We start from the raw sequence: 11,329 nt of genomic DNA, 5'->3' as shown, positions 1-11,329 counted from the left end.
GCTGCTCTGGTTCGCCAGAAGCGGCTTAGTCATGCTGGCCACATGACCCGGAAACTGTGCGCCAGCTCCCTCGGCCAATAAAGCGAGATGAGCGCCGCAACCCCAGAATCAGTCACGACTGGACCTAATGGTCAGGGGTCCCTTTACCTTTTTAATGTCCTACTGCCTTTGCCCCAAGACAGGATCGCTCACATGTTCATTATTCTCTCCCTTCCACCAATTTATCTCACACTGTCTAAGCTAGTGCATATTAGAAGCAGAGGGAAGGAGTGAACAAGGTGCACTGTAGATGTGCATTTACACACATGTGCATATATGTGCACAGATACACACCGCAAAAAGCTGATCACACCTCCAAACCCCTACAACCCCTACAAGATGATAAGCTGTCGGTGTGAGTGTGTGACATGTGAGGACAGAAAATTTCTTAACAATTTTGACACAAGCAATAGGAATAAAGGAAAACAGACATCAAGGCATGTGCAAGTTTAGGGTGAAGGGGGGAGGGAATTCTCTGCAGACTCTCCAGCCTGCATACAGGTGCAGAGGAAATGCAGTCACAGGTAACAAAAGAACATACTCACATCCTGGTGTTTGATGCATCTTATATTGGGGATGTATTTCATGCAACAGCTGTCAGCAGGGAGCAACGGCCACTCTGACTACTACTCTGCGCCCTTCTTTTTGTGGGAATGTTCAGGGTGACAGGAGAGGATATATTGTTTAATAATATCCTTTGCAACTTGCGTTAGCAAGTTCTATAATTTTGTATGGTAATATTCCCTTTTTAAACTCACACAGCGGATAACTTGTTGCCAGGCTTGCTTAATTCCCCTTTATTCCCTCCTAAAAAGAATAGACACGACACAGTCTTGTATAAAAGGTATAAAATAGTTTACTCACACATTCTGTTCACAGATGGATCCCAGAAGGCAGACTTAGGTTACAAAATATATACACTTGGAATCTATCCCATTAAGAGATAGTTCCTTTATCCTCTCGAGCATCTCAGGCTAAGCAGCTGATGCTTCTACGACGAAAGCAAGATAGAGAAGAGAGAGAGATGGTAGCCAGCCCTGTGCTTATGTTACCTGCACAGGTAAGGTCATGCCCACCTCTGGTCACATGTAGAGGAAGTTTGTCCCAGCCTAGGAGGAAACAGGAAGTTCCGACTGGCTGGTCCAAACATGTCCACTCTAGGAATGTTGCATTTGACTGCTCTGTTTTTCACATCCCACGCTTTTGACCTAGAAAGACTGACACCTGGAAGTAGCCTTATTAGGGACTAAACTAAATATGACATAGGGGTTGCACTGTGATGAGATCACACAATGTTAAAAGCAGGTTTAGGGCACCCAGTATGAAACAGGGTCACAGTGCTGGGGAGGGGGATTTAGCACTTCCTCCTGCACTATTTCACCCACTTAACACTCACTTAATAGCAGCAGTGGGTGAGGGTGGGGAGACAGACATAATACAGGTAAATTTTAAACAAACCATATTGTACATAAGAGTACAACAGTGACATTGTGTTGGCACTGCAGTTAAGATGCAGAGGTGGTAACCTTTTGGTATCCCTGCCCCCTGCATTTATTACACCCAAGGATTGTGAGCTTTTTGTTTTGTTTTGTTTTGAATGCATTATATACCATGACCAGGGGTCAGCAACCTTTTTCAGCCGTGGGCCAGTCCACCGTCCCTCAGACCATGTGGTGGGCCAGACTATATTTGGGAGGGGCGATGAACGAATTCCTATGCCCCACAAATAACCCAGAGATGCATTTAAATAAAAGGACACATTCTACTCATGTAAAAACACACTGATTCCCAAACTGTCCACGGGCCAGATTGAGAAGGGAATTGGGCCGCATCCGGCCCACAGGCCTTAGGTTGCCTACCCCTGACTAAGATCATAATCCTATGCACCAGGGAAATCAGTTCTCTGAAACTCAGAAGGATTTGCTTCTGCATAACCATGCACTGGACTGCATTGATAAGGTTATTTCAGTTCTAGGAGATCCTAAATAGAAGCAGGAGTTATAAAAGCAGTTAATTGCACTGCTGTTGTAGTTTCGGCAGTTAAAAAACGGAGAGATTAATCTTTCTGTATTGATTTGCTGGTCATGCCTCTTGGGAGTTTTGAATAAAAAATGCACAGGGAAGGGACAGGGCGTAATAGAAATTACTCCAGTTAACAACCCAGTACATGCTTTATGCTGATGCAGTATTTGCTATAAGAAAGGCTGGGAAGGCCACAAACCCAAAGGTATGTGACCAAAATGTCAGGCCAGTCATCTCCAGGATATTCGTTTTTATTATGAATGAATTTTAAATGGCATAATTTGCCCGAGAGGGTATACTTTTTGTAAGTTCTTGTTTCTTCTTTAGCATTGCATAAAAAGACCACTGCTGGATGAGGCCAATGGCCACCTAGTCCAGCATCCTGCTATCACTGTGCCCAACCAGAGCAATCTCCCCACTTGTGCACCCCTGCAACTGGTATTCAAAGGTCATATATAATTGTATACTAGCCATCATGACTAGTAACCTTTGAAATAGTAGAATCATAGAATTCTATGCAGCTCAGTAAACTTGTTCATCACGGCCGAACATCTCTTCTACTGCTGCTACTAGCCATCTCTGACTTCTCAAGCTTCCTCTTCTGCTGCGAGCAATCTGCAGCTTGGAGTGAGTCATCAGGTAGCCTAACCCTGTGAAATGGAAAAACACAAGCCTTCTGCTTTCACCCAGAGTGGAACCTCTTGCTCAATGTAAACTTCTCGGCTTTGCAAATACAAATCTTTACATAAGTTTTAACTTCAATGCATTACATCTTATGCGTATCAAACTTGTGATTTTAACAGTCCTTTTTTCATGAATTTGTCTAATTCCCTTTCTTTCTAATCAAACTTGAATAACAAATTTAACAAAGAGAAGCAGCAGCAAGAAATACGGTTGGGGGGGGGGTGAGAGAAAAAAATATATCTATCCATTTTCTCCAAGCTGTGCATAAATTTTAGACCTGCTGGTGTCCCACTACTCACATTCTTTTTCTGAACTAAAATGCCCCTAAATTTTCTAAGCTTTCATCTTAGGGGAGTTGTCCCAGCCCGATGATGAATTTGGTTGCCCTTTTCTGAACCTTTTCCAGCCCTACAATATCCTTTGGGAGGTGTGGCAACCAGAACCGTACAGGGTAATTGTACCGGTCCAAGTGTAGCTGCACTGTAGATTTGTATAGTGGCATTATGATAAAGGAAGATTTATTTAAAATCCCTTTCATCGATTCCTAGCTTCACATTTTCATCAAGCTATTCAGCATGACCCTTATATCTCTTCTCCGGTCAGTCAACACCAGTTCAGACCCGACAAGTGTATATATGAAATTAAGTTAGGGAATTCGTACCAACATGCATCACTGTACACTTGCTTTGTGGGAAGCAGGATGCTGTTCTAGATAGGCCTTTGATCTGATCCAGCAGGGTTTTAATGTTTGTATATGTGAGAGCAGAGATATGGACATATCCACTTTTGGCCACAGCTACTTCTGGCATAGGGGGACACGGGTGGTGCTGTGGGTTAAACCACAGAGCCTAGGGCTTGCCGATCAGAACGTCGGCGGTTCAAATCCCCGCAACGGGGTGAGCTCCCGTTGCTCGGTCCCTGCTCCTGCCAACCTAGCAGTTCGAAAGCACGTCAAAGTGCAAGTAGATAAATAGGTACTGCTCTGGCGGGAAGGTAAACGGCGTTTCCGTGCGCTGCTTTGGTTCGCCAGAAGCGGCTTCATCATGCTGGCCACATGACCCGGAAGCTGTACGCCGGCTCCCTCGGCCAGTAAAGCAAGATGAGCGCCGCAACCGCAGAGTCGGTCACGACTGGACCTAATGGTCAGGGCTCCCTTTACCTTTACCTTACTTCTGGCATAAGAGCCCCCATTGGGGACCCCAGAGGGTTGACCAACAACAAATGCAACCCTCAGCCAAACAGGTTAGCCAATCCTTCTTTAAAACAGTCATGTTTTCCACATACAAATGTATGAAGATTTATCAGTTGTAGAATTTATCATACAATTAAACAAGTAAATCTGCAGGCCTAAATACAATTGCTTGGAAGTGCCATTGAGCTTAATGGGGCTTGTTTGGGAGTAGACAGTGTATAGGATTAACTGCAAGATTTCCTCGCTGAGGACCCGATTTGACTGCACCTTACTTGGGGACCTTGTTCTTTTCTTTCTGTTTCAATAATTTTTATTAATTTATAAGGGAAAGCAATTTCAACCAGTACAAAACAAATTACAGACAAATACAATCTAGCTTGCTGACAATTTCAGGTTAATAATAATCTTCCTTGCAGGTTCAAGGTTACTCTTTACTTCCTCCCAGGCCAAAAATTATTACTGCAACTACAAACAAGAATATCTTTCAGGCAGGGGATGGCCTTACATGGCCTATATACCCAATAAAGCAATGCCATACAGTTGCAAACTTATTCTGTTTACTTTCTTCCCTAGAAATTTTCAGATCCTTGCTCATCAGCAAAATGCTTTTTTTTCCAAGTTTGGGGGTGGGGATTAAAAATAGAGCTCTCAGTCTATCTACTAATCTCAAGATTTGTTCGGTTCCACTTGACACAGAGAGAAGGTCGCCTTATCCAAATATCCAATATATAGGATATCATGGAACCATCATGTTCCAAAATATATTGAGTCCATTATGTTCTGTGGAGCTCTGGCATTCTGAAAGGAAATGGACAGAATAATTTAGAATGTTTAAATTTTAAAAAACATAACCTGGTAACTTAGTTTGCAAGCTATTCATCTGGTGAATCCACTTCCTTCCATGGATATCCAACTCTCCTGAAGATGGATTACTAATTCTCCAAGCTTTGACAGCACTTCTACTGAATCACAAGACCCCCATTGTCTTCTCCTTTGTTAGAGGAAGGGAGAGACAGTGTGTGTAGGAGGCAATGTGTTCTTTGAGCCGTGTGGTGGTAAATGCAACAGCTTAAAATGGATTCAGAGAGACTGGTGCTAATGGAGGCTGAAGAAGACGAGAACTCGGCTCCAGCTGAGCAAAATACTTAAGAGTTTAGTTCCGATTGATGGGAGTCAAGACACCAGCAAGAACAAAAAAGGAAAGACGGGCTTTTTCCAGACTTGCTTGAACAGAGAATCCCTTCTAGCTTCAGAATTGACTAAGTAAAACTTCAGGTGTGATCTGATTTGCTGTCTGTGAGTTGGACGCTTTATTCATTATTGTAATTTATAAGGCAATTTCAGGGATTTGTCAGGGATTTGACATCTCGCAACAGCCAGTGACGTAGGCCAAAACAATGTAATAACGTGAGCATAATACCTCTGCCTCAGATATTCTTATTTATTTTTTAATTAGGAAGTTCTGTGCTTGTAACACTATAGTCCAGGCTTCCTCAACCTCGGCCCTCCAGATGTTTTTGACCTACAATTCCCATGATCCCTAACTAGCAGTACCAGTGGTCAGGGATGATGGGAACTGTAGTCTCAAAACATCTGGAGGGCCGAGGTTGAGGAAGCCTGCTATAGTCTGACATAATTCGTACCTCTGCAAGTGTCGTTTTGGAGAAATGCATGCTTATTCCACCCTTCCTTCATTGAGCATACATGAAGTTGACCCACTTTAATCTCACAACTACCCCACAAGAGATTAGGCTAAGTGTGAGACTGGTTAGCCCAAGGTTACACGGTGGACTTCATGGCTGAGTGGGGGTTTCAACCCAGCTTTCCCTGCTCAAAGTCTGTTCACTACTGCATACACCAAGACAAGTGTGAGTAGAGACAAATTCTTGGGTAGTCGATGTGGTGTGCCCCAGATGTTGCTGGGCTGCAAGTCCCATCAGCCAAAGTCAAAGATCATGTGGAGCGCACCTGGGCATGTTTAGCCTGGAGAAGAGGAGGTTAAAGGGTGATATGATAGCCATGTTCAAATATATAAAAGGATGTCACATAGAGGAGGGAGAAAGGTTGTTTTCTGCTGCTCCAGAGAAGCGGACACGGAGCAATGGTTCCAAACTACAAGAAAGAAGATTCCACCTAAACATTAGGAAGAACTTCCTGACAGTAAGAGCTGTTCGACAGTGGAATTTGCTGCCAAGGAGTGTGGTGGAGTCTCCTTCTTTGGAGGTCTTTAAGCAGAGGCTTGACAACCATATGTCAGGAGTGCTCTGATGGTGTTTCCTGCTTGGCAGGGGGTTGGACTCGATGGCCCTTGTGGTCTCTTCCAACTCTATGATTCTATGATTCTATGTTGGCTACCTCTGCTTCAGAGATACTAGATACACTGGACATTGGGCCATGTATTTTCCAATGAAATGGGAAACAGAATGGAACCAAGTGGCTTCAGTGACTGAAAACCTGACCAGCTGAGGTTGTCTTAGCACAAAACAAGGATAACACAGGAAGTAGAAAAAGCCTTGCATTTCAACAGGTGCTGTACGCCACCAGAGATTGCTGAATAACTTCCATCATCCCTGATGATTGGCTATTTTCCTTTAACCCTCTAGGGAGGACTTCCATGTTTCCAAACAGTTCCTCTGGCGTGCCTACATATTCCACAGAAAATAGCTTGAACCTTTTTGTTGCTCGTTATGCAAGGATCCCAGAGACAATTCCCTTATGGTACCATTTAGAAATGTCTCTGGAATTATGGGTCCTGACAATATTATTTATTTTCTGGCCAATGTAGATTAAATACCGGTATGTTATTTACAAAAGCATTTTTATATCTGGCAGCAGCTAAGAAGATTAGAATCAAGAACACCCTCTCTATCAGTTGCTTGGTATTGAACGATCTAAGTAAGTATCATGTTAATGTTTCAATCTATTGTTCAGTGGACTGGCTTGAATCCAAATCCTGCTCCATAATAGTGGGAGAACAGCCCTCCCCTCAATGTTAAAGTCACCCACGTGGAGGGTTTTTCTTTTTTAAACGCAGGAACATACGCACTTGTGTGAATGCATGTGTATAAGTAATGGTGAGCATTGCCTCATTGTAATCCCTGCTCCCTCCCTCATCAAGAACACCCACCCTATGCCTGCCTATGCAAAGCAATTTACTCCTATGCTAACTAGTTCAAAGGATGCCTTGCGGTCAAGTATTGCTTTTGCAAGTGGAGAGTGGAGAGCTACTGGATGTTAAGGCTTAAAGCAATCCCAGTGGACAGGCACTTCTGTTCCATTAGCACATCCCAGAGACATCTTACACTCTTGTTGTTAAGCCAACATTGCATGTTCAATTAAGGCGTGATTGATCATTAGTCATCACAGAGGCAAAATTCTACTGAAGGTTATTTACTTGGAAAGATGGCTGGGGACAGGCGAGGCACAGTGGCAAGATTTTGTTGCTTCAGGAGAAGTGATGCTCCTTCAGAAAACTATCTCTTTGCTCTTCCCTGTTCAGCTTCAGGTCAAATAAGCCATAACATATTGGAGTCTGCATGATCAAGATCCCCCACATCAATTCTAATTGGGCCCAAAATTGTGGAGGTGTGAGTAGACAGACAGTGCGAGTCTTGTATCATCAGCTCCCACCCCCAACAGCATAAGAACATAATAGCTTGACCACAGTGACTCAGGCATTGGTGACTTGTTCCGTACTTTCATGAACTTGATATTTTAGTGTGGCAGCACTTACACTTTGGAACTCCCTCTTACTGACACCAAGCAGGCACCTTTGCTGTGCTCTTGTTGTCACCTGCTTAAAACATTTTTGTTTAGGCAAGCCTATCCAGATGTAGACAGCATCTTCAAAAGCAGAGACATCACCTTGCCAACAAAGGTCCGTATAGTAGAAGCTATGGTTTTCCCAATAGTGATGTATGGAAGTGAGAGCTGGACCATAAAGAAGGCTGATCGCTGAAGAATTGATGCTTTTGAATTCTGGTGCTGGAGGAGACTCTTGAGAGTCCCGTGGACTGCAAGAAGATCAAACCTCTCCATTCTGAAGGAAATCCTTCCTGAGTGCTCACTGGAAGGACAGATCCTGAAGCTAGGCTCCAGTACTTTGGCCGCTTCATGAGAAGAGAAGACTCCCTGGAAAAGACCCTGATGTTGGGGAAGATGGAGGGCACAAGGAGAAGGGGACGACAGAGGACGAGATGGTGGGACAGTGTTCTTGAAGCTACAAACATGAGTCTGAACAAACTGCGGGAGGCAGTGGAAGACAGGAGTGCCTGGCATGCTTTGGTCCATGGGGTCACGAAGAGGCGGACACGTCTAAACGACTAAACAACAACAACAATCCAGATGTAAAAATGACATATGTTTTACCTTGTTTTCCAATACTGTTGATTTCAATCACCTTTCAAATGTTTTTAACTACCTGTTTTTAAGTGATCTTTATTCATCATTTTATTTTATGTTTTTGTAAACCACTCAGAGGTTTCCGTTTCTGTTTTGCAGTTGAGCAGTATATAAATTTTGTTAGATAAAATAAACATAAAAAATGAAACCAAAGGCCTCTCTGGTGCAGCAACCTTCTCTTTCAGTGGCCAGCTTGATACTTTTAGGAAGCCCACAAGCAAGACATGAGCTCATCCATTTTGCAAAACCGACAACACATCCTTGCGTCTCTCCCAGCTGAGTGTTTCCATAAATGAGGCATAAATGCTTCTGATAGGTGAGTGTGTGTAATATATATAATGATTCATACTGTGGAAGAGAGGTGCTTATGTAATGTGACTGAGCACTTTAGTCAATGAAGGCTTTATGTTATCATTTCACAGCCACCTGAAGCAAAAAAGCCTTTCAGCCTCATGTAGGAATAACCCTCAAGTCTGTGTCTCCTTCTCTTGCTAGATTCATGTTGCAAACTCTGGTAGGTAGGTGTGTCAGGGCAAACAATTTGGAAATGGCTGAGGTAGACCAGTGATGAGGCAGCTGCGGACCTCCAGATGTTGCTGGACTCCCATTTCTCCATCAGCCTCAGGGATAATGGGAGTTGCAGTCCAGCAACATCTGGGGCGCACAGATGCCCCATCCCTGAACCAGACAGCAGTCCTGTTGATGCAAGCAACTGAGTGTATTGAATGGGGAGGGGGAGAAGGAAGGAGCAAGCCTGTGGTGGCAGTTCCAAACCCACAAGTGGGAAGAATTTTAAAATGCCAAGTTCACAATTGCAGGTGATAATCTTATTTCAGTACAGGGTGGTTATATTAAATGTCCTTTACACAGGGCCGGCCCAAGACATTTTGGCACCTGAGGCAAACCCCAAAATGGCTGTAGAGGCAGCATTGGGCAGGGGCAGATCTGGTATCTAAGGAGCTCTTTGCAGCTGTTGCTGGGACCACAGTAGCAGGAGTGGGCAATGCATTCCTCAGAGGTCAGATCTGTTGCCCCTGTGAATCCTGCCACCCGAGGTGGTGGCCTCACCTTGCCTCATGGGTGGGCCAGCCCTGCCTTTACGTCACTATTGTTCCATGTTGTTGTTTAATTGTTTAGTCATGTCCGACTCTTCATGACCCCATGGACCAGAGCACGCCAGGCACTCCTGTCTTCCACTGCCTCCGCAGTTTGGTCAAACTCATGTTGGTAGCTTCCAGAACACTGTCCAACCATCTCATCCTCTGTCATCCCCTTCTCCTTGTGCCCTCCATCTTTCCCAACATCAGGGTCTTTTCCAGGGAGTCTTCTCTTCTCATGAGGTGGCCAAAGTATTGGAGCCTCAGCTTCAGGATCTGTCCTTCCAGTGAGCACTCGGGGTTGATTTCCTTCAGAATGGAGAGGTTTGATCTTCCTGCAGTCCATGGGACTCTCAAGAGTCTCCTCCAGCACCATAATTCAAAAGCATTAATTCTTCGGCGATCAGCCTTCTTTGTTACATATTTACATGCATTTTTCTAGCTTTCATCTCTACCTGTAGCTTCCTCTGCCTTTCAGTGCCTTTATAGAAGATTCCTTTAAGCAACACAAATTCCTCTCAGCCCTTGGCAATAACCAATAGTACGTATTTGCATAACATTCTAGCGTAAAACCAGCTATCCTCCAGGCAAAAACCAGATTTCCTCCAAGTTCTCCCCATTTGTGACCTGCAGCTGGGTCAAGCTCACTTTCCTTCACCTCTACATCACACCCTGCCATCACGGGAAAGTGCACACGAGTCAGCAAAAATGCCTCTGTTGGTTTCTGCATCCTGAGGCAGGTAGGCAGATGTCCAAAGTCCTAATGAAGGTTCTCCAGGTGGAAGCAGGTAGAAGGCCCAGGACAGGAGAAGGCATGCATTGTGGAGAGAAGCAGAGCTACCTGTTGCCTCGTGAGCCTTCAGATCTTTTAATTAACCTTCTGATCTTGCAGTCTTTTTGCTCCTCCTGTGTAATGCCATTCTCCAGCTGGATCTTAGCTCTTTGCTGTAACTCACCAGCTCAGAGCCATTTAACGTTTCATACTCCCCAGGGAAGCAGGCACAGCTGCGGGGTAAAGAGAGCTGATTAGATGACCATGCCAAGCGGCCTGCTGTTCCCGCCCAAGAGGAGATTAATTGGGCCTCTTAAAGTATAATGTGTGCGCATTACTGGGGCAGGGAGGAAGTAACGCTGGAAAGGAGAATCCTCATTAATGAAGGAATGCACATTTCTGTGATGCTGAAGCCGCAACTGAACGTTCAGCCAAAAGACAATGTCAGGATTGGCTGAGTTATCAGAAAAGCTGAAAAGCGTTTTGACAGTGAACTGGACCCTGTACCCTCCCCCTAAGGAAAATGACTATTAAGACCATAAGAATTATAGAATTGTAGAGTTGGAAGGGACCCAGTAGGGTCATCTAGTCCAACCCCCTGCAATGCAGGAATATGCAACTGTCCGAAACCTGCAAACTTGGTGTTATCAGCACCACGCTGCAACCAGCTGAGCTATGTAAGAAGAGCAGTTCTGCTGGAACAGGCCAATGCCCCATCTAGTCCCACATACTATTCTCACAGTGACCAAACAGGTGCCTATAGGAAGCTGACAGGCAGCACCCAAGTGCAACAGCACACTTCTCCCTTGTGAGTCAGATGCAAATGCGCTGTAGCTTTTGTCTAACGTTTCAAATCTTTCACTCGTGAATGGAAAAAACATGGCAATCTACCCCAGGTATGAAGAAAACACATGTTATAACTCACACAAGGATGGGGGTATAAATTCAGTTTCTAGTTCACACTTTCTGAAACAATATGTAAACTGAAAATGTTGTTGTTGTTGTTGTTGTTGTTGTTGTTGTTAATTTATTATTCATACTCTGCCCATCTGGCTGGGTTTTCCTATACAGCTATCCTTTGAAATTCCTGCTCCCCCAAATGTTCTGATGCAGTTCTCCAGC

Source organism: Podarcis erhardii (assembly GCF_964252035.2).
Source record: "Podarcis erhardii genome assembly, chromosome: 2".
Classification (NCBI taxonomy): Eukaryota; Metazoa; Chordata; class Lepidosauria; order Squamata; family Lacertidae; genus Podarcis; species Podarcis erhardii.
The sequence above is the reverse complement of the archived record's forward strand: the minus strand, read 5'-3'. Positions refer to the sequence as shown.